A 21946-nucleotide genomic window follows, 5' to 3' on the forward strand; every position below is an offset into this window, starting at 1 on the left:
TTCAGTAATATGTACCACATTTCTAGATACAGTCCAAATCAGAAAACACAAAAAAATGCAATATTCCCCTTTTTTAATATCAGTTATTTTGTAGAAGTAAATTGATGCCAAGGTAACTAGAAAAGAATTCCAGAAATTGCCAATCATCATGTCTGAGCAATCTCCAGGAACAATATGGTGTCCAGTCAGAGGAAATGTTTAAACAAAAGTCAGTAACAATGTGAGTTTCTCAAGATAAATTGATAGACAATTTAGTCATCAGAGTTTAGGGAGCAATAGAAAATAATGGATTATTTGTTACTTAACATAAACAATATTGTGTTAGGAAAGCAATTCCAGAAATAAATCTTTCCATTTATCGAGCAAGCTTCCAGATAAAATGTTAACAATAATTCTATCTTTGAGATCTCATGTTTTCATTTCACGATTACTTTTTAACTGTATGAGTACCAACAATAGACTGACTTTAATTTCCCAGGGATGACTACATTAATAAGAACGCCATAATATCTATTACAATAAAGCATATTAACAAGTGACTTGAACAAACATTGTAAGAATGTAGGGCCTGTATATACAAAATAAAGGAGAAAAAAGCATTATATAACTTACTGTAAGTTTCCAACTGTTTAAAGAATTAATAAAATACTAGTTTCAAAAAAATATATAAAAATAATAAAAAATATTATACTTTAGACATATAATTTGTCATTATAAGTAAGGCAGTGCAAGTGGTGCTGTGGCTTAGTTGGTTAAAGTGCCTGTCTAGTAAACAGGAGATCCTGAGTTCATATCTCAGCAGTACCTTTGCTTGATACCTTTTTATCACACCAGTATGTAGTTTTTTGTTGATGCATAACAAAATAAGATGTGTAAAACCTTTATCTGCTTTCACTTTGGCACATTTGGTCACCAATGTAAAAAAGTTTAAAGATGCCATCCATGTCAGAAGACGACAAACAACAAAACTTCACCCTATTTCAACATAAGTTAATTTGTAGAAATATGCCTATGTTAAGGTAAATAGATGAATTTTTACAAAATAGCCTTCATCATATTGGGTAAACTGCAAAATTAATTTAGAGTACATTAAAAAGAGAATAACACAGAAAGTGTTAAAATGTCTGTAAAAAGTAAGTTTCCCAAGGTACAGTAATTTGAGAGTCAGTTTAGTCATCATAGCTAGAGAATCATTGACATTTAACCCATATTTATTTCCATAACATCCTTAAAATTGTGTTAGGAAAATACTTCTTGATGAAAAGCTAAACTTCTCTTGAAAAAGCATCAATAAAGAATGCTAACCATAATTCTGACTTTTTAAAACAGAGTTCTTAATTTTACTACATGTTTTTGTTTTCTGAATATCAAAAATTAATTGACATTTATTCCCATGTAGCATTACTTACAGAGAAATCAATAAAAGTGCTAAAAAAAATTAGAAAATTACTTTGACAAGATATTTTAAGAATGAAGGTGCTGTAAATCATAAATGAAAAGAGAGAACACAACTTTCTATTTATACTCTAAATTTCCACCGATTTGAAAAATTGATGAAGCAATAGTTATAAGAATATCAAAAATTGTTACCAAATAGCATATCTTAGATATATCATTTTTCTTTGTGAAGCTCTAGCTCATCATGTGATGCTGTGGCTTAGTTGGTTAAAGCGCCTGTCTAGTAAACAGGAGATCCTGAGTTCAAATCTCAGCAGCGCCTTTCATTTATTTTCATCAACTCAGAACATAGTTTGTTGATAATTCATCACAAAAAGACACGTGAATGCTTCAGCAGCCTTTACCCTTTCTCACATGTTCAGTAATATGTACCACATTTCTAGATACAGTCCAAATCAGAAAACACAAAAAAATGCAATATTCCCCTTTTTTAATATCAGTTATTTTGTAGAAGTAAATTGATGCCAAGGTAACTAGAAAAGAATTCCAGAAATTGCCAATCATCATGTCTGAGCAATCTCCAGGAACAATATGGTGTCCAGTCAGAGGAAATGTTTAAACAAAAGTCAGTAACAATGTGAGTTTCTCAAGATAAATTGATAGACAATTTAGTCATCAGAGTTTAGGGAGCAATAGAAAATAATGGATTATTTGTTACTTAACATAAACAATATTGTGTTAGGAAAGCAATTCCAGAAATAAATCTTTCCATTTATCGAGCAAGCTTCCAGATAAAATGTTAACAATAATTCTATCATTGAGATCTCATGTTTTCATTTCACGATTACTTTTTAACTGTATGAGTACCAACAATAGACTGACTTTAATTTCCCAGGGATGACTACATTAATAAGAACGCCATAATATCTATTACAATAAAGCATATTAACAAGTGACTTGAACAAACATTGTAAGAATGTAGGGCCTGTATATACAAAATAAAGGAGAAAAAAGCATTATACAACTTACTGTAAGTTTCCAACTGTTTAAAGAATTAATAAAATACTAGTTTCAAAAAAATATATAAAAATAATAAAAAATATTATACTTTAGACATATAATTTGTCATTATATGTAAGGCAGTGCAAGTGGTGCTGTGGCTTAGTTGGTTAAAGTGCCTGTCTAGTAAACAGGAGATCCTGAGTTCATATCTCAGCAGTACCTTTGCTTGATATCTTTTTATCACACCAGTATGTAGTTTTTTGTTGATGCATAACAAAATAAGATGTGTAAAACCTTTATCTGCTTTCACTTTGGCACATTTGGTCACCAATGTAAAAAAGTTTAAAGATGCCATCCATGTCAGAAGACGACAAACAACAAAACTTCACCCTATTTCAACATAAGTTAATTTTTAGAAATATGCCTATGTTAAGGCAAATAGATGAATTTTTACAAAATAGCCTTCATCATATTGGGTAAACTGCAAAATTAATTTAGAGTACATTAAAAAGAGAATAACACAGAAAGTGTTAAAATGTCTGTAAAAAAGTAAGTTTCCCAAGGTACAGTAATTTGAGAGTCAGTTTAGTCATCATAGCTAGAGAATCATTGACATTTATCCATATTTATTTCCATAACATCCTTAAAATTGTGTTAGGAAAATACTTCTTGATGAAAAGCTAAACTTCTCTTGAAAAAGCATCAATAAAGAATGCTAACCATAATTCTGACTTTTTAAAACAGAGTTCTTAATTTTACTACATGTTTTTGTTTTCTGAATATCAAAAATTAATTGACATTTATTCCCATGTAGCATTACTTACAGAGAAATCAATAAAAGTGCTAAAAAAAATTAGAAAATTACTTTGACAAGATATTTTAAGAATGAAGGTGCTGTAAATCATGAATGAAAAGAGAGAACCCAACTTTCTATTTATACTCTAAATTTCCACCGGTTTGAAAAATTGATAAAGCAATAGTTATAAGAATATCAAAAATTGTTACCAAATAGCATATCTTAGATATATCATTTTTCTTTGTGAAGCTCCAGGGTATCATGTGGTGCTGTGGCTTAGTTGGTTAAAGCACCTGTCTAGTAAACAGGAGATCCTGAGTTCAAATCTCAGCAGCGCCTTTCATTTATTTTCATCAACTCAGAACATAGTTTGTTGATAATTCATCACAAAAAGACATGTGAATGCTTCAGCAGCCTTTACCCTTTCTCACATGTTCAGTAATATGTACCACATTTCTAGATACAGTCCAAATTAGAAAACACAAAAAAATGCAATATTCCCCTTTTTTAATATCAGTTATTTTGTAGAAGTAAATTGATGCCAAGGTAACTAGAAAAGAATTCCAGAAATTGCCAATCATCATGTCTGAGCAATCTCCAGGAACAATATGGTGTCCAGTCAGAGGAAATGTTTAAACAAAAGTCAGTAACAATGTGAGTTTCTCAAGATAAATTGATAGACAATTTAGTCATCAGAGTTTAGGGAGCAATAGAAAATAATGGATTATTTGTTACTTAACATAAACAATATTGTGTTAGGAAAGCAATTCCAGAAATAAATCTTTCCATTTATTGAGCAAGTTTGCAGATAAAATGTTAACAATAATTCTATCATTGAGATCTCATGTTTTCATTTCACGATTACTTTTTAACTGTATGAGTACCAACAATAGACTGACTTTAATTTCCCAGGGATGACTACATTAATAAGAACGCCATAATATCTATTACAATAAAGCATATTAACAAGTGACTTGAACAAACATTGTAAGAATGTAGGGCCTGTATATACAAAATAAAGGAGAAAAAAAGCATTATATAACTTACTGTAAGTTTCCAACTGTTTAAAGAATTAATAAAATACTAGTTTCAAAAAAATATATAAAAATAATAAAAAATATTATACTTTAGACATATAATTTGTCATTATATGTAAGGCAGTGCAAGTGGTGCTGTGGCTTAGTTGGTTAAAGTGCCTGTCTAGTAAACAGGAGATCCTAAGTTCATATCTCAGCAGTACCTTTGCTTGATACCTTTTTATCACACCAGTATGTAGTTTTTTGTTGATGCATAACAAAATAAGATGTGTAAAACCTTTATCTGCTTTCACTTTGGCACATTTGGTCACCAATGTAAAAAAGTTTAAAGATGCCATCCATGTCAGAAGACGACAAACAACAAAACTTCACCCTATTTCAACATAAGTTAATTTGTAGAAATATGCCTATGTTAAGGTAAATAGATGAATTTTTACAAAATAGCCTTCATCATATTGGGTAAACTGCAAAATTAATTTAGAGTACATTAAAAAGAGAATAACACAGAAAGTGTTAAAATGTCTGTAAAAAAGTAAGTTTCCCAAGGTACAGTAATTTGAGAGTCAGTTTAGTCATCATAGCTAGAGAAACATTGACATTTAACCCATATTTATTTCCATAACATCCTTAAAATTGTGTTAGGAAAATACTTCTTGATGAAAAGCTAAACTTCTCTTGAAAAAGCATCAATAAAGAATGCTAACCATAATTCTGACTTTTTAAAACAGAGTTCTTAATTTTACTACATGTTTTTGATTTCTGAATATCAAAAATTAATTGACATTTATTCCCATGTAGCATTACTTACAGAGAAATCAATAAAAGTGCTAAAAAAATTAGAAAATGACTTTGACAAGATATTTTAAGAATGAAGGTGCTGTAAATCATGAATGAAAAGAGAGAACACAACTTTCTATTTATACTCTAAATTTCCACAAATTTGAAAAATTGATAAAGCAATAGTTATAAGAATATCAAAAATTGTTACCAAATAGCATATCTTAGATATATCATTTTTCTTTGTGAAGCTCCAGGGCATCATGTGGTGCTGTGGCTTAGTTGGTTAAAGCACCTGTCTAGTAAACAGGAGATCCTGAGTTCAAATCTCAGCAGCGCCTTTCATTTATTTTCATCAACTCAGAACATAGTTTGTTGATAATTCATCACAAAAAGACATGTGAATGCTTCAGCAGCCTTTACCCTTTCTCACATGTTCAGTAATATGTACCACATTTCTAGATACAGTCCAAATCAGAAAACACGAAAAAATGCAATATTCCCCTTTTTTAATATCAGTTATTTTGTAGAAGTAAATTGATGCCAAGGTAACTAGAAAAGAATTCCAGAAATTGCCAATCATCATGTCTGAGCAATCTCCAGGAACAATATGGTGTCCAGTCAGAGGAAATGTTTAAACAAAAGTCAGTAACAATGTGAGTTTCTCAAGATAAATTGATAGACAATTTAGTCATCAGAGTTTAGGGAGCAATAGAAAATAATGGATTATTTGTTACTTAACATAAACAATATTGTGTTAGGAAAGCAATTCCAGAAATAAATCTTTCCATTTATCGAGCAAGCTTCCAGATAAAATGTTAACAATAATTCTATCTTTGAGATCTCATGTTTTCATTTCACGATTACTTTTTAACTGTATGAGTACCAACAATAGACTGACTTTCATTTCCCAGGGATGACTACATTAATAAGAACGCCATAATATCTATTACAATAAAGCATATTAACAAGTGACTTGAACAAACATTGTAAGAATGTAGGGCCTGTATATACAAAATAAAGGAGAAAAAAGCATTATATAACTTACTGTAAGTTTCCAACTGTTTAAAGAATTAATAAAATACTAGTTTCAAAAAAATATATAAAAATAATAAAAAATATTATACTTTAGACATATAATTTGTCATTATATGTAAGGCAGTGCAAGTGGTGCTGTGGCTTAGTTGGTTAAAGTGCCTATCTAGTAAACAGGAGATCCTGAGTTCATATCTCAGCAGTACCTTTGCTTGATACCTTTTTATCACACCAGTATGTAGTTTTTTGTTGATGCATAACAAAATAAGATGTGTAAAACCTTTATCTGCTTTCACTTTGGCACATTTGGTCACCAATGTAAAAAAGTTTAAAGATGCCATCCATGTCAGAAGACGACAAACAACAAAACTTCACCCTATTTCAACATAAGTTAATTTGTAGAAATATGCCTATGTTAAGGTAAATAGATGAATTTTTACAAAATAGCCTTCATCATATTGGGTAAACTGCAAAATTAATTTAGAGTACATTAAAAAGAGAATAACACAGAAAGTGTTAAAATGTCTGTAAAAAGTAAGTTTCCCAAGGTACAGTAATTTGAGAGTCAGTTTAGTCATCATAGCTAGAGAATCATTGACATTTAACCCATATTTATTTCCATAACATCCTTAAAATTGTGTTAGGAAAATACTTCTTGATGAAAAGCTAAACTTCTCTTGAAAAAGCATCAATAAAGAATGCTAACCATAATTCTGACTTTTTAAAACAGAGTTCTTAATTTTACTACATGTTTTTGTTTTCTGAATATCAAAAATTAATTGACATTTATTCCCATGTAGCATTACTTACAGAGAAATCAATAAAAGTGCTAAAAAAAATTAGAAAATTACTTTGACAAGATATTTTAAGAATGAAGGTGCTGTAAATCATAAATGAAAAGAGAGAACACAACTTTCTATTTATACTCTAAATTTCCACCGATTTGAAAAATTGATGAAGCAATAGTTATAAGAATATCAAAAATTGTTACCAAATAGCATATCTTAGATATATCATTTTTCTTTGTGAAGCTCTAGCTCATCATGTGATGCTGTGGCTTAGTTGGTTAAAGCGCCTGTCTAGTAAACAGGAGATCCTGAGTTCAAATCTCAGCAGCGCCTTTCATTTATTTTCATCAACTCAGAACATAGTTTGTTGATAATTCATCACAAAAAGACACGTGAATGCTTCAGCAGCCTTTACCCTTTCTCACATGTTCAGTAATATGTACCACATTTCTAGATACAGTCCAAATCAGAAAACACAAAAAATGCAATATTCCCCTTTTTTAATATCAGTTATTTTGTAGAAGTAAATTGATGCCAAGGTAACTAGAAAAGAATTCCAGAAATTGCCAATCATCATGTCTGAGCAATCTCCAGGAACAATATGGTGTCCAGTCAGAGGAAATGTTTAAACAAAAGTCAGTAACAATGTGAGTTTCTCAAGATAAATTGATAGACAATTTAGTCATCAGAGTTTAGGGAGCAATAGAAAATAATGGATTATTTGTTACTTAACATAAACAATATTGTGTTAGGAAAGCAATTCCAGAAATAAATCTTTCCATTTATTGAGCAAGTTTGCAGATAAAATGTTAACAATAATTCTATCATTGAGATCTCATGTTTTCATTTCACGATTACTTTTTAACTGTATGAGTACCAACAATAGACTGACTTTAATTTCCCAGGGATGACTACATTAATAAGAACGCCATTATATCTATTACAATAAAGCATATTAACAAGTGACTTGAACAAACATTGTAAGAATGTAGGGCCTGTATATACAAAATAAAGGAGAAAAAAGCATTATATAACTTACTGTAAGTTTCCAACTGTTTAAAGAATTAATAAAATACTAGTTTCAAAAAAATATATAAAAATAATAAAAAATATTATACTTTAGACATATAATTTGTCATTATATGTAAGGCAGTGCAAGTGGTGCTGTGGCTTAGTTGGTTAAAGTGCCTGTCTAGTAAACAGGAGATCCTGAGTTCATATCTCAGCAGTACCTTTGCTTGATACCTTTTTATCACACCAGTATGTAGTTTTTTGTTGATGCATAACAAAATAAGATGTGTAAAACCTTTATCTGCTTTCACTTTGGCACATTTGGTCACCAATGTAAAAAAGTTTAAAGATGCCATCCATGTCAGAAGACGACAAACAACAAAACTTCACCCTATTTCAACATAAGTTAATTTGTAGAAATATGCCTATGTTAAGGTAAATAGATGAATTTTTACAAAATAGCCTTCATCATATTGGGTAAACTGCAAAATTAATTTAGAGTACATTAAAAAGAGAATAACACAGAAAGTGTTAAAATGTCTGTAAAAAAGTAAGTTTCCCAAGGTACAGTAATTTAAGAGTCAGTTTAGTCATCATAGCTAGAGAATCATTGACATTTAACCCATATTTATTTCCATAACATCCTTAAAATTGTGTTAGGAAAATACTTCTTGATGAAAAGCTAAACTTCTCTTGAAAAAGCATCAATAAAGAATGCTAACCATAATTCTGACTTTTTAAAACAGAGTTCATAATTTTACTACATGTTTTTGATTTCTGAATATCAAAAATTAATTGACATTTATTCCCATGTAGCATTACTTACAGAGAAATCAATAAAAGTGCTAAAAAAAATTAGAAAATTACTTTGACAAGATATTTTAAGAATGAAGGTGCTGTAAATCATAAATGAAAAGAGAGAACACAACTTTCTATTTATACTCTAAATTTCCACCGGTTTGAAAAATTGATGAAGCAATAGTTATAAGAATATCAAAAATTGTTACCAAATAGCATATCTTAGATATATCATTTTTCTATGTGAAGCTCTAGGGCATCATGTGGTGCTGTGGCTTAGTTGGTTAAAGCGCCTGTTTAGTAAACAGGAGATCCTGAGTTCAAATCTCAGCAGCGCCTTTCATTTATTTTCATCAACTCAGAACATAGTTTGTTGATAATTCATCACAAAAAGACATGTAAATGCTTCAGCAGCCTTTACCCTTTCTCACATGTTCAGTAATATGTACCACATTTCTAGATAGTCCAAATCAGAAAACACAAAAAAATGCAATATTCCCCTTTTTTAATATCAGTTATTTTGTAGAAGTAAATTGATGCCAAGGTAACTAGAAAAGAATTCCAGAAATTGCCAATCATCATGTCTGAGCAATCTCCAGGAACAATATGGTGTCCAGTCAGAGGAAATGTTTAAACAAAAGTCAGTAACAATGTGAGTTTCTCAAGATAAATTGATAGACAATTTAGTCATCAGAGTTTAGGGAGCAATAGAAAATAATGGATTATTTGTTACTTAACATAAACAATATTGTGTTAGGAAAGCAATTCCAGAAATAAATCTTTCCATTTATCGAGCAAGCTTCCAGATAAAATGTTAACAATAATTCTATCATTGAGATCTCATGTTTTCATTTCACGATTACTTTTTAACTGTATGAGTACCAACAATAGACTGACTTTAATTTCCCAGGGATGACTACATTAATAAGAACGCCATAATATCTATTACAATAAAGCATATTAACAAGTGACTTGAACAAACATTGTAAGAATGTAGGGCCTGTATATACAAAATAAAGGAGAAAAAAGCATTATATAACTTACTGTAAGTTTCCAACTGTTTAAAGAATTAATAAAATACTAGTTTCAAAAAAATATATAAAAATAATAAAAAATATTATACTTCAGACATATAATTTGTCATTATATGTAAGGCAGTGCAAGTGGTGCTGTGGCTTAGTTGGTTAAAGTGCCTGTCTAGTAAACAGGAGATCCTGAGTTCATATCTCAGCAGTACCTTTGCTTGATATCTTTTTATCACACCAGTATGTAGTTTTTTGTTGATGCATAACAAAATAAGATGTGTAAAACCTTTATCTGCTTTCACTTTGGCACATTTGGTCACCAATGTAAAAAAGTTTAAAGATGCCATCCATGTCAGAAGACGACAAACAACAAAACTTCACCCTATTTCAACATAAGTTAATTTTTAGAAATATGCCTATGTTAAGGCAAATAGATGAATTTTTACAAAATAGCCTTCATCATATTGGGTAAACTGCAAAATTAATTTAGAGTACATTAAAAAGAGAATAACACAGAAAGTGTTAAAATGTCTGTAAAAAAGTAAGTTTCCCAAGGTACAGTAATTTGAGAGTCAGTTTAGTCATCATAGCTAGAGAATCATTGACATTTATCCATATTTATTTCCATAACATCCTTAAAATTGTGTTAGGAAAATACTTCTTGATGAAAAGCTAAACTTCTCTTGAAAAAGCATCAATAAAGAATGCTAACCATAATTCTGACTTTTTAAAACAGAGTTCTTAATTTTACTACATGTTTTTGTTTTCTGAATATCAAAAATTAATTGACATTTATTCCCATGTAGCATTACTTACAGAGAAATCAATAAAAGTGCTAAAAAAAATTAGAAAATTACTTTGACAAGATATTTTAAGAATGAAGGTGCTGTAAATCATGAATGAAAAGAGAGAACCCAACTTTCTATTTATACTCTAAATTTCCACCGGTTTGAAAAATTGATAAAGCAATAGTTATAAGAATATCAAAAATTGTTACCAAATAGCATATCTTAGATATATCATTTTTCTTTGTGAAGCTCCAGGGCATCATGTGGTGCTGAGGCTTAGTTGGTTAAAGCGCCTGTCTAGTAAACAGGAGATCCTGAGTTCAAATCTCAGCAGCACATTTCATTTATTTTCATCAACTCAGAACATAGTTTGTTGATAATTCATCACAAAAAGACATGTGAATGCTTCAGCAGCCTTTACCCTTTCTCACATGTTCAGTAATATGTACCACATTTCTAGATACAGTCCAAATTAGAAAACACAAAAAAATGCAATATTCCCCTTTTTTAATATCAGTTATTTTGTAGAAGTAAATTGATGCCAAGGTAACTAGAAAAGAATTCCAGAAATTGCCAATCATCATGTCTGAGCAATCTCCAGGAACAATATGGTGTCCAGTCAGAGGAAATGTTTAAACAAAAGTCAGTAACAATGTGAGTTTCTGAAGATAAATTGATAGACAATTTAGTCATCAGAGTTTAGGGAGCAATAGAAAATAATGGATTATTTGTTACTTAACATAAACAATATTGTGTTAGGAAAGCAATTCCAGAAATAAATCTTTCCATTTATTGAGCAAGTTTGCAGATAAAATGTTAACAATAATTCTATCATTGAGATCTCATGTTTTCATTTCACGATTACTTTTTAACTGTATGAGTACCAACAATAGACTGACTTTAATTTCCCAGGGATGACTACATTAATAAGAACGCCATAATATCTATTACAATAAAGCATATTAACAAGTGACTTGAACAAACATTGTAAGAATGTAGGGCCTGTATATACAAAATAAAGGAGAAAAAAAGCATTATATAACTTACTGTAAGTTTCCAACTGTTTAAAGAATTAATAAAATACTAGTTTCAAAAAAATATATAAAAATAATAAAAAATATTATACTTTAGACATATAATTTGTCATTATATGTAAGGCAGTGCAAGTGGTGCTGTGGCTTAGTTGGTTAAAGTGCCTGTCTAGTAAACAGGAGATCCTGAGTTCATATCTCAGCAGTACCTTTGCTTGATACCTTTTTATCACACCAGTATGTAGTTTTTTGTTGATGCATAACAAAATAAGATGTGTAAAACCTTTATCTGCTTTCACTTTGGCACATTTGGTCACCAATGTAAAAAAGTTTAAAGATGCCATCCATGTCAGAAGACGACAAACAACAAAACTTCACCCTATTTCAACATAAGTTAATTTGTAGAAATATGCCTATGTTAAGGTAAATAGATGAATTTTTACAAAATAGCCTTCATCATATTGGGTAAACTGCAAAATTAATTTAGAGTACATTAAAAAGAGAATAACACAGAAAGTGTTAAAATGTCTGTAAAAAAGTAAGTTTCCCAAGGTACAGTAATTTGAGAGTCAGTTTAGTCATCATAGCTAGAGAATCATTGACATTTAACCCATATTTATTTCCATAACATCCTTAAAATTGTGTTAGGAAAATACTTCTTGATGAAAAGCTAAACTTCTCTTGAAAAAGCATCAATAAAGAATGCTAACCATAATTCTGACTTTTTAAAACAGAGTTCTTAATTTTACTACATGTTTTTGATTTCTGAATATCAAAAATTAATTGACATTTATTCCCATGTAGCATTACTTACAGAGAAATCAATAAAAGTGCTAAAAAAATTAGAAAATTACTTTGACAAGATATTTTAAGAATGAAGGTGCTGTAAATCATAAATGAAAAGAGAGAACACAACTTTCTATTTATACTCTAAATTTCCACCGGTTTGAAAAATTGATGAAGCAATAGTTATAAGAATATCAAAAATTGTTACCAAATAGCATATCTTAGATATATCATTTTTCTATGTGAAGCTCTAGGGCATCATGTGGTGCTGTGGCTTAGTTGGTTAAAGCGCCTGTCTAGTAAACAGGAGATCCTGAGTTCAAATCTCAGCAGCGCCTTTCATTTATTTTCATCAACTCAGAACATAGTTTGTTGATAATTCATCACAAAAAGACATGTGAATGCTTCAGCAGCCTTTACCCTTTCTCACATGTTCAGTAATATGTACCACATTTCTAGATACAGTCCAAATCAGAAAACACAATAAAATGCAATATTCCCCTTTTTTAATATCAGTTATTTTGTAGAAGTAAATTGATGCCAAGGTAACTAGAAAAGAATTCCAGAAATTGCCAATCATCATGTCTGAGCAATCTCCAGGAACAATATGGTGTCCAGTCAGAGGAAATGTTTAAACAAAAGTCAGTAACAATGTGAGTTTCTCAAGATAAATTGATAGACAATTTAGTCATCAGAGTTTAGGGAGCAATAGAAAATAATGGATTATTTGTTACTTAACATAAACAATATTGTGTTAGGAAAGCAATTCCAGAAATAAATCTTTCCATTTATTGAGCAAGTTTGCAGATAAAATGTTAACAATAATTCTATCATTGAGATCTCATGTTTTCATTTCACGATTACTTTTTAACTGTATGAGTACCAACAATAGACTGACTTTAATTTCCCAGGGATGACTACATTAATAAGAACGCCATAATATCTATTACAATAAAGCATATTAACAAGTGACTTGAACAAACATTGTAAGAATGTAGGGCCTGTATATACAAAATAAAGGAGAAAAAAAGCATTATATAACTTACTGTAAGTTTCCAACTGTTTAAAGAATTAATAAAATACTAGTTTCAAAAAAATATATAAAAATAATAAAAAATATTATACTTTAGACATATAATTTGTCATTATATGTAAGGCAGTGCAAGTGGTGCTGTGGCTTAGTTGGTTAAAGTGCCTGTCTAGTAAACAGGAGATCCTGAGTTCATATCTCAGCAGTACCTTTGCTTGATACCTTTTTATCACACCAGTATGTAGTTTTTTGTTGATGCATAACAAAATAAGATGTGTAAAACCTTTATCTGCTTTCACTTTGGCACATTTGGTCACCGATGTAAAAAGGTTTAAAGATGCCATCCATGTCAGAAGACGACAAACAACAAAACTTCACCCTATTTCAACATAAGTTAATTTGTAGAAATATGCCTATGTTAAGGTAAATAGATGAATTTTTACAAAATAGCCTTCATCATATTGGGTAAACTGCAAAATTAATTTAGAGTACATTAAAAAGAGAATAACACAGAAAGTGTTAAAATGTCTGTAAAAAAGTAAGTTTCCCAAGGTACAGTAATTTGAGAGTCAGTTTAGTCATCATAGCTAGAGAATCATTGACATTTAACCCATATTTATTTCCATAACATCCTTAAAATTGTGTTAGGAAAATACTTCTTGATGAAAAGCTAAACTTCTCTTGAAAAAGCATCAATAAAGAATGCTAACCATAATTCTGACTTTTTAAAACAGAGTTCTTAATTTTACTACATGTTTTTGATTTCTGAATATCAAAAATTAATTGACATTTATTCCCATGTAGCATTACTTACAGAGAAATCAATAAAAGTGCTAAAAAAATTAGAAAATTACTTTGACAAGATATTTTAAGAATGAAGGTGCTGTAAATCATAAATGAAAAGAGAGAACACAACTTTCTATTTATACTCTAAATTTCCACCGGTTTGAAAAATTGATGAAGCAATAGTTATAAGAATATCAAAAATTGTTACCAAATAGCATATCTTAGATATATCATTTTTCTATGTGAAGCTCTAGGGCATCATGTGGTGCTGTGGCTTAGTTGGTTAAAGCGCCTGTCTAGTAAACAGGAGATCCTGAGTTCAAATCTCAGCAGCGCCTTTCATTTATTTTCATCAACTCAGAACATAGTTTGTTGATAATTCATCACAAAAAGACATGTGAATGCTTCAGCAGCCTTTACCCTTTCTCACATGTTCAGTAATATGTACCACATTTCTAGATACAGTCCAAATCAGAAAACACAATAAAATGCAATATTCCCCTTTTTTAATATCAGTTATTTTGTAGAAGTAAATTGATGCCAAGGTAACTAGAAAAGAATTCCAGAAATTGCCAATCATCATGTCTGAGCAATCTCCAGGAACAATATGGTGTCCAGTCAGAGGAAATGTTTAAACAAAAGTCAGTAACAATGTGAGTTTCTCAAGATAAATTGATAGACAATTTAGTCATCAGAGTTTAGGGAGCAATAGAAAATAATGGATTATTTGTTACTTAACATAAACAATATTGTGTTAGGAAAGCAATTCCAGAAATAAATCTTTCCATTTATCGAGCAAGCTTCCAGATAAAATGTTAACAATAATTCTATCTTTGAGATCTCATGTTTTCATTTCACGATTACTTTTTAACTGTATGAGTACCAACAATAGACTGACTTTAATTTCCCAGGGATGACTACATTAATAAGAACGCCATAATATCTATTACAATAAAGCATATTAACAAGTGACTTGAACAAACATTGTAAGAATGTAGGGCCTGTATATACAAAATAAAGGAGAAAAAAGCATTATATAACTTACTGTAAGTTTCCAACTGTTTAAAGAATTAATAAAATACTAGTTTCAAAAAAATATATAAAAATAATAAAAAATATTATACTTTAGACATATAATTTGTCATTATATGTAAGGCAGTGCAAGTGGTGCTGTGGCTTAGTTGGTTAAAGTGCCTGTCTAGTAAACAGGAGATCCTGAGTTCATATCTCAGCAGTACCTTTGCTTGATACCTTTTTATCACACCAGTATGTAGTTTTTTGTTGATGCATAACAAAATAAGATGTGTAAAACCTTTATCTGCTTTCACTTTGGCACATTTGGTCACCAATGTAAAAAAGTTTAAAGATGCCATCCATGTCAGAAGACGACAAACAACAAAACTTCACCCTATTTCAACATAAGTTAATTTGTAGAAATATGCCTATGTTAAGGTAAATAGATGAATTTTTACAAAATAGCCTTCATCATATTGGGTAAACTGCAAAATTAATTTAGAGTACATTAAAAAGAGAATAACACAGAAAGTGTTAAAATGTCTGTAAAAAGTAAGTTTCCCAAGGTACAGTAATTTGAGAGTCAGTTTAGTCATCATAGCTAGAGAATCATTGACATTTAACCCATATTTATTTCCATAACATCCTTAAAATTGTGTTAGGAAAATACTTCTTGATGAAAAGCTAAACTTCTCTTGAAAAAGCATCAATAAAGAATGCTAACCATAATTCTGACTTTTTAAAACAGAGTTCTTAATTTTACTACATGTTTTTGTTTTCTGAATATCAAAAATTAATTGACATTTATTCCCATGTAGCATTACTTACAGAGAAATCAATAAAAGTGCTAAAAAAAAAACTAGAAAATTACTTTGACAAGATATTTTAAGAATGAAGGTGCTGTAAATCATAAATGAAAAGAGAGAACACAACTTTCTATTTATACTCTAAATTTCCACCGATTTGAAAAATTGATGAAGCAATAGTTATAAGAATATCAAAAATTGTTACCAAATAGCATATCTTAGATATATCATTTTTCTTTGTGAAGCTCTAGCTCATCATGTGATGCTGTGGCTTAGTTGGTTAAAGCGCCTGTCTAGTAAACAGGAGATCCTGAGTTCAAATCTCAGCAGCGCCTTTCATTTATTTTCATCAACTCAGAACATAGTTTGTTGATAATTCATCACAAAAAGACATGTGAATGCTTCAGCAGCCTTTACCCTTTCTCACATGTTCAGTAATATGTACCACATTTCTAGATACAGTCCAAATCAGAAAACACAAAAAAATGCAATATTCCCCTTTTTTAATATCAGTTATTTTGTAGAAGTAAATTGATGCCAAGGTAACTAGAAAAGAATTCCAGAAATTGCCAATCATCATGTCTGAGCAATCTCCAGGAACAATATGGTGTCCAGTCAGAGGAAATGTTTAAACAAAAGTCATTAACAATGTGAGTTTCTCAAGATAAATTGATAGACAATTTAGTCATCAGAGTTTAGGGAGCAATAGAAAATAATGGATTATTTGTTACTTAACATAAACAATATTGTGTTAGGAAAGCAATTCCAGAAATAAATCTTTCCATTTATTGAGCAAGTTTGCAGATAAAATGTTAACAATAATTCTATCATTGAGATCTCATGTTTTCATTTCACGATTACTTTTTAACTGTATGAGTACCAACAATAGACTGACTTTAATTTCCCAGGGATGACTACATTAATAAGAACGCCATAATATCTATTACAATAAAGCATATTAACAAGTGACTTGAACAAACATTGTAAGAATGTAGGGCCTGTATATACAAAATAAAGGAGAAAAAAGCATTATATAACTTACTGTAAGTTTCCAACTGTTTAAAGAATTAATAAAATACTAGTTTCAAAAAAATATATAAAAATAATAAAAAATATTATACTTTAGACATATAATTTGTCATTATATGTAAGGCAGTGCAAGTGGTGCTGTGGCTTAGTTGGTTAAAGTGCCTGTCTAGTAAACAGGAGATCCTGAGTTCATATCTCAGCAGTACCTTTGCTTGATACCTTTTTATCACACCAGTATGTAGTTTTTTGTTGATGCATAACAAAATAAGATGTGTAAAACCTTTATCTGCTTTCACTTTGGCACATTTGGTCACCGATGTAAAAAGGTTTAAAGATGCCATCCATGTCAGAAGACGACAAACAACAAAACTTCACCCTATTTCAACATAAGTTAATTTGTAGAAATATGCCTATGTTAAGGTAAATAGATGAATTTTTACAAAATAGCCTTCATCATATTGGGTAAACTGCAAAATTAATTTAGAGTACATTAAAAAGAGAATAACACAGAAAGTGTTAAAATGTCTGTAAAAAAGTAAGTTTCCCAAGGTACAGTAATTTGAGAGTCAGTTTAGTCATCATAGCTAGAGAATCATTGACATTTAACCCATATTTATTTCCATAACATCCTTAAAATTGTGTTAGGAAAATACTTCTTGATGAAAAGCTAAACTTCTCTTGAAAAAGCATCAATAAAGAATGCTAACCATAATTCTGACTTTTTAAAACAGAGTTCTTAATTTTACTACATGTTTTTGATTTCTGAATATCAAAAATTAATTGACATTTATTCCCATGTAGCATTACTTACAAAGAAATCAATAAAAGTGCTAAAAAAAATTAGAAAATTACTTTGAAAAGATATTTTAAGAATGAAGGTGCTGTAAATCATAAATGAAAAGAGAGAACACAACTTTTTATTTATACTCTAAATTTCCACCGGTTTGAAAAATTGATGAAGCAATAGTTATAAGAATATCAAAAATTGTTACCAAATAGCATATCTTAGATATATCATTTTTCTATGTGAAGCTCTAGGGAATCATGTGGTGCTGTGGCTTAGTTGGTTAAAGTGCCTGTTTAGTAAACAGGAGATCCTGAGTTCAAATCTCAGCAGCGCCTTTCATTTATTTTCATCAACTCAGAACATAGTTTGTTGATAATTCATCACAAAAAGACATGTGAATGCTTCAGCAGCCTTTACCTTTCTCACATGTTCAGTAATATGTACCACATTTCTAGATACAGTCCAAATCAGAAAACACAAAAAATGCAATATTCCCCTTTTTTAATATCAGTTATTTTGTAGAAGTAAATTGATGCCAAGGTAACTAGAAAAGAATTCCAGAAATTGCCAATCATCATGTCTGAGCAATCTCCAGGAACAATATGGTGTCCAGTCAGAGGAAATGTTTAAACAAAAGTCAGTAACAATGTGAGTTTCTCAAGATAAATTGATAGACAATTTAGTCATCAGAGTTTAGGGAGCAATAGAAAATAATGGATTATTTGTTACTTAACATAAACAATATTGTGTTAGGAAAGCAATTCCAGAAATAAATCTTTCCATTTATCGAGCAAGCTTCCAGATAAAATGTTAACAATAATTCTATCATTGAGATCTCATGTTTTCATTTCACGATTACTTTTTAACTGTATGAGTACCAACAATAGACTGACTTTAATTTCCCAGGGATGACTACATTAATAAGAACGCCATAATATCTATTACAATAAAGCATATTAACAAGTGACTTGAACAAACATTGTAAGAATGTAGGGTCTGTATATACAAAATAAAGGAGAAAAAAAGCATTATATAACTTACTGTAAGTTTCCAACTGTTTAAAGAATTAATAAAATACTAGTTTCAAAAAAATATATAAAAATAATAAAAAATATTATACTTTAGACATATAATTTGTCATTATATGTAAGGCAGTGCAAGTGGTGCTGTGGCTTAGTTGGTTAAAGTGCCTGTCTAGTAAACAGGAAATCCTGAGTTCATATCTCAGCAGTACCTTTGCTTGATACTTTTTTATCACACCAGTATGTAGTTTTTTGTTGATGCATAACAAAATAAGATGTGTAAAACCTTTATCTGCTTTCACTTTGGCACATTTGGTCACCAATGTAAAAAAGTTTAAAGATGCCATCCATGTCAGAAGACGACAAACAACAAAACTTCACCCTATTTCAACATAAGTTAATTTGTAGAAATATGCCTATGTTAAGGTAAATAGATGAATTTTTACAAAATAGCCTTCATCATATTGGGTAAACTGCAAAATTAATTTAGAGTACATTAAAAAGAGAATAACACAGAAAGTGTTAAAATGTCTGTAAAAAAGTAAGTTTCCCAAGGTACAGTAATTTGAGAGTCAGTTTAGTCATCATAGCTAGAGAATCATTGACATTTAACCCATATTTATTTCCATAACATCCTTAAAATTGTGTTAGGAAAATACTTCTTGATGAAAAGCTAAACTTCTCTTGAAAAAGCATCAATAAAGAATGCTAACCATAATTCTGACTTTTTAAAACAGAGTTCTTAATTTTACTACATGTTTTTGTTTTCTGAATATCAAAAATTAATTGACATTTATTCCCATGTAGCATTACTTACAGAGAAATCAATAAAAGTGCTAAAAAAAATTAGAAAATTACTTTGACAAGATATTTTAAGAATGAAGGTGCTGTAAATCATAAATGAAAAGAGAGAACACAACTTTCTATTTATACTCTAAATTTCCACCGATTTGAAAAATTGATGAAGCAATAGTTATAAGAATATCAAAAATTGTTACCAAATAGCATATCTTAGATATATCATTTTTCTTTGTGAAGCTCTAGCTCATCATGTGATGCTGTGGCTTAGTTGGTTAAAGCGCCTGTCTAGTAAACAGGAGATCTTGAGTTCAAATCTCAGCAGCGCCTTTCATTTATTTTCATCAACTCAGAACATAGTTTGTTGATAATTCATCACAAAAAGACATGTGAATGCTTCAGCAGCCTTTACCCTTTCTCACATGTTCAGTAATATGTACCACATTTCTAGATACAGTCCAAATCAGAAAACACAAAAAAATGCAATATTCCCCTTTTTTAATATCAGTTATTTTGTAGAAGTAAATTGATGCCAAGGTAACTAGAAAAGAATTCCAGAAATTGCCAATCATCATGTCTGAGCAATCTCCAGGAACAATATGGTGTCCAGTCAGAGGAAATGTTTAAACAAAAGTCAGTAACAATGTGAGTTTCTCAAGATAAATTGATAGACAATTTAGTCATCAGAGTTTAGGGAGCAATAGAAAATAATGGATTATTTGTTACTTAACATAAACAATATTGTGTTAGGAAAGCAATTCCAGAAATAAATCTTTCCATTTATTGAGTAAGTTTGCAGATAAAATGTTAACAATAATTCTATCATTGAGATCTCATGTTTTCATTTCACGATTACTTTTTAACTGTATGAGTACCAACAATAGACTGACTTTAATTTCCCAGGGATGACTACATTAATAAGAACGCCATAATATCTATTACAATAAAGCATATTAACAAGTGACTTGAACAAACATTGTAAGAATGTAGGGCCTGTATATACAAAATAAAGGAGAAAAAAAGCATTATATAACTTACTGTAAGTTTCCAACTGTTTAAAGAATTAATAAAATACTAGTTTCAAAAAAATATATAAAAATAATAAAAAATATTATACTTTAGACATATAATTTGTCATTATATGTAAGGCAGTGCAAGTGGTGCTGTGGCTTAGTTGGTTAAAGTGCCTGTCTAGTAAACAGGAGATCCCGAGTTCATATCTCAGCAGTACCTTTGCTTGATACCTTTTTATCACACCAGTATGTAGTTTTTTGTTGATGCATAACAAAATAAGATGTGTAAAACCTTTATCTGCTTTCACTTTGGCACATTTGGTCACCAATGTAAAAAAGTTTAAAGATGCCATCCATGTCAGAAGACGACAAACAACAAAACTTCACCCTATTTCAACATAAGTTAATTTGTAGAAATATGCCTATGTTAAGGTAAATAGATGAATTTTTACAAAATAGCCTTCATCATATTGGGTAAACTGCAAAATTAATTTAGAGTACATTAAAAAGAGAATAACACAGAAAGTGTTAAAATGTCTGTAAAAAGTAAGTTTCCCAAGGTACAGTAATTTGAGAGTCAGTTTAGTCATCATAGCTAGAGAATCATTGACATTTAACCCATATTTATTTCCATAACATCCTTAAAATTGTGTTAGGAAAATACTTCTTGATGAAAAGCTAAACTTCTCTTGAAAAAGCATCAATAAAGAATGCTAACCATAATTCTGACTTTTTAAAACAGAGTTCTTAATTTTACTACATGTTTTTGTTTTCTGAATATCAAAAATTAATTGACATTTATTCCCATGTAGCATTACTTACAGAGAAATCAATAAAAGTGCTAAACAAAAAATTAGAAAATTACTTTGACAAGATATTTTAAGAATGAAGGTGCTGTAAATCATAAATGAAAAGAGAGAACACAACTTTCTATTTATACTCTAAATTTCCACCGATTTGAAAAATTGATGAAGCAATAGTTATAAGAATATCAAAAATTGTTACCAAATAGCATATCTTAGATATATCATTTTTCTTTGTGAAGCTCTAGCTCATCATGTGATGCTGTGGCTTAGTTGGTTAAAGCGCCTGTCTAGTAAACAGGAGATCCTGAGTTCAAATCTCAGCAGCGCCTTTCATTTATTTTCATCAACTCAGAACATAGTTTGTTGATAATTCATCACAAAAAGACATGTGAATGCTTCAGCAGCCTTTACCCTTTCTCACATGTTCAGTAATATGTACCACATTTCTAGATACAGTCCAAATCAGAAAACACAAAAAAATGCAATATTCCCCTTTTTTAATATCAGTTATTTTGTAGAAGTAAATTGATGCCAAGGTAACTAGAAAAGAATTCCAGAAATTGCCAATCATCATGTCTGAGCA

At 30.0% G+C, this 21946-nt stretch overlaps 24 non-coding genes across 24 annotated transcripts; all 24 read left to right on the forward strand.

Moving 5' to 3' along the window:
• Positions 1 to 733: 733 nt before the first annotated feature.
• On the forward strand, positions 734 to 807 carry TRNAT-AGU (transfer RNA threonine (anticodon AGU)). The gene has a single exon. It is a non-coding gene; the product is annotated as a tRNA-Thr (tRNA).
• Positions 808 to 1646: 839 nt separating this feature from the next.
• Positions 1647 to 1720, forward strand: TRNAT-AGU (transfer RNA threonine (anticodon AGU)). The gene has a single exon. It is a non-coding gene; the product is annotated as a tRNA-Thr (tRNA).
• An 828-nt stretch (positions 1721 to 2548) lies between these two features.
• On the forward strand, positions 2549 to 2622 carry TRNAT-AGU (transfer RNA threonine (anticodon AGU)). The gene has a single exon. It is a non-coding gene; the product is annotated as a tRNA-Thr (tRNA).
• Positions 2623 to 3461: 839 nt separating this feature from the next.
• Positions 3462 to 3535, forward strand: TRNAT-AGU (transfer RNA threonine (anticodon AGU)). Its single transcript has one exon. It is a non-coding gene; the product is annotated as a tRNA-Thr (tRNA).
• An 829-nt stretch (positions 3536 to 4364) lies between these two features.
• Positions 4365 to 4438, forward strand: TRNAT-AGU (transfer RNA threonine (anticodon AGU)). The gene has a single exon. It is a non-coding gene; the product is annotated as a tRNA-Thr (tRNA).
• Positions 4439 to 5277: 839 nt separating this feature from the next.
• Positions 5278 to 5351, forward strand: TRNAT-AGU (transfer RNA threonine (anticodon AGU)). Its single transcript has one exon. It is a non-coding gene; the product is annotated as a tRNA-Thr (tRNA).
• An 828-nt stretch (positions 5352 to 6179) lies between these two features.
• TRNAT-AGU (transfer RNA threonine (anticodon AGU)) lies at positions 6180 to 6253 on the forward strand. The gene has a single exon. It is a non-coding gene; the product is annotated as a tRNA-Thr (tRNA).
• An 839-nt stretch (positions 6254 to 7092) lies between these two features.
• On the forward strand, positions 7093 to 7166 carry TRNAT-AGU (transfer RNA threonine (anticodon AGU)). Its single transcript has one exon. It is a non-coding gene; the product is annotated as a tRNA-Thr (tRNA).
• Positions 7167 to 7993: 827 nt separating this feature from the next.
• Positions 7994 to 8067, forward strand: TRNAT-AGU (transfer RNA threonine (anticodon AGU)). Its single transcript has one exon. It is a non-coding gene; the product is annotated as a tRNA-Thr (tRNA).
• Positions 8068 to 8907: 840 nt separating this feature from the next.
• Positions 8908 to 8981, forward strand: TRNAT-AGU (transfer RNA threonine (anticodon AGU)). The gene has a single exon. It is a non-coding gene; the product is annotated as a tRNA-Thr (tRNA).
• An 826-nt stretch (positions 8982 to 9807) lies between these two features.
• TRNAT-AGU (transfer RNA threonine (anticodon AGU)) lies at positions 9808 to 9881 on the forward strand. The gene has a single exon. It is a non-coding gene; the product is annotated as a tRNA-Thr (tRNA).
• Positions 9882 to 10720: 839 nt separating this feature from the next.
• TRNAT-AGU (transfer RNA threonine (anticodon AGU)) lies at positions 10721 to 10798 on the forward strand. The gene has a single exon. It is a non-coding gene; the product is annotated as a tRNA-Thr (tRNA).
• Positions 10799 to 11623: 825 nt separating this feature from the next.
• Positions 11624 to 11697, forward strand: TRNAT-AGU (transfer RNA threonine (anticodon AGU)). The gene has a single exon. It is a non-coding gene; the product is annotated as a tRNA-Thr (tRNA).
• Positions 11698 to 12536: 839 nt separating this feature from the next.
• TRNAT-AGU (transfer RNA threonine (anticodon AGU)) lies at positions 12537 to 12610 on the forward strand. The gene has a single exon. It is a non-coding gene; the product is annotated as a tRNA-Thr (tRNA).
• Positions 12611 to 13439: 829 nt separating this feature from the next.
• TRNAT-AGU (transfer RNA threonine (anticodon AGU)) lies at positions 13440 to 13513 on the forward strand. The gene has a single exon. It is a non-coding gene; the product is annotated as a tRNA-Thr (tRNA).
• Positions 13514 to 14352: 839 nt separating this feature from the next.
• TRNAT-AGU (transfer RNA threonine (anticodon AGU)) lies at positions 14353 to 14426 on the forward strand. The gene has a single exon. It is a non-coding gene; the product is annotated as a tRNA-Thr (tRNA).
• An 828-nt stretch (positions 14427 to 15254) lies between these two features.
• Positions 15255 to 15328, forward strand: TRNAT-AGU (transfer RNA threonine (anticodon AGU)). Its single transcript has one exon. It is a non-coding gene; the product is annotated as a tRNA-Thr (tRNA).
• An 841-nt stretch (positions 15329 to 16169) lies between these two features.
• Positions 16170 to 16243, forward strand: TRNAT-AGU (transfer RNA threonine (anticodon AGU)). Its single transcript has one exon. It is a non-coding gene; the product is annotated as a tRNA-Thr (tRNA).
• Positions 16244 to 17071: 828 nt separating this feature from the next.
• Positions 17072 to 17145, forward strand: TRNAT-AGU (transfer RNA threonine (anticodon AGU)). The gene has a single exon. It is a non-coding gene; the product is annotated as a tRNA-Thr (tRNA).
• Positions 17146 to 17985: 840 nt separating this feature from the next.
• Positions 17986 to 18059, forward strand: TRNAT-AGU (transfer RNA threonine (anticodon AGU)). Its single transcript has one exon. It is a non-coding gene; the product is annotated as a tRNA-Thr (tRNA).
• An 827-nt stretch (positions 18060 to 18886) lies between these two features.
• On the forward strand, positions 18887 to 18960 carry TRNAT-AGU (transfer RNA threonine (anticodon AGU)). The gene has a single exon. It is a non-coding gene; the product is annotated as a tRNA-Thr (tRNA).
• An 840-nt stretch (positions 18961 to 19800) lies between these two features.
• TRNAT-AGU (transfer RNA threonine (anticodon AGU)) lies at positions 19801 to 19874 on the forward strand. The gene has a single exon. It is a non-coding gene; the product is annotated as a tRNA-Thr (tRNA).
• An 829-nt stretch (positions 19875 to 20703) lies between these two features.
• Positions 20704 to 20777, forward strand: TRNAT-AGU (transfer RNA threonine (anticodon AGU)). Its single transcript has one exon. It is a non-coding gene; the product is annotated as a tRNA-Thr (tRNA).
• Positions 20778 to 21618: 841 nt separating this feature from the next.
• TRNAT-AGU (transfer RNA threonine (anticodon AGU)) lies at positions 21619 to 21692 on the forward strand. The gene has a single exon. It is a non-coding gene; the product is annotated as a tRNA-Thr (tRNA).
• Positions 21693 to 21946: the final 254 nt, after the last annotated feature.

The sequence above is a fragment of the Pseudophryne corroboree genome, chromosome 11, assembly GCF_028390025.1.
Source record: "Pseudophryne corroboree isolate aPseCor3 chromosome 11, aPseCor3.hap2, whole genome shotgun sequence".
NCBI lineage: Eukaryota > Metazoa > Chordata > Amphibia > Anura > Myobatrachidae > Pseudophryne > Pseudophryne corroboree.